The 394-nt window shown below is 38.6% G+C and overlaps 1 protein-coding gene across 3 annotated transcripts in view; it reads right to left on the reverse strand.

Annotated features, from left to right (window-relative positions):
* Positions 1-394, reverse strand: part of TRPC7 (transient receptor potential cation channel subfamily C member 7) — a 145,966-nt gene that overhangs the window by 91,895 nt on the left and 53,677 nt on the right. The window lies entirely within an intron of this gene.

A 394-nucleotide genomic window follows, 5' to 3' on the forward strand; every position in this document is an offset into this window, starting at 1 on the left:
CCTACACTAAGTAAATAGGATTGTACATACTTGAAACTGCAGCCTGACTCCTCCCCTCCTGTAATTCTATGCTTCTGAATATTAATCTAAGGCCACCTTTCCCATGATTTATCAATTTTATCTTCAGGACTCAGAGTCTTTGAAAAAAGCTATTTTTCCTAGAATTTTTGATTATTATTAAAATTAAAAGGACCGGAAGATTTTTATCAAACTTGGAAGCTCTCTCTAGATGAATACCACAGATATATGTGGTTTGTTGAAGGATGGTTCATCCCACACAAATTAAGATAATCGGACAAGAGGAGAAATGCCAAGAGGCCAATTTGAGGGCATTGGAACCACCCCCCCCCCCCAGAAGTCCCCCTGTAAAAGAGCTGGAAAAAAAAAAAACCCT

This window comes from Lipotes vexillifer, unplaced genomic scaffold (genome assembly GCF_000442215.2).
Source record: "Lipotes vexillifer unplaced genomic scaffold, Lipotes_vexillifer_v1.1 scaffold217, whole genome shotgun sequence".
Taxonomy (NCBI): domain Eukaryota; kingdom Metazoa; phylum Chordata; class Mammalia; order Artiodactyla; family Lipotidae; genus Lipotes; species Lipotes vexillifer.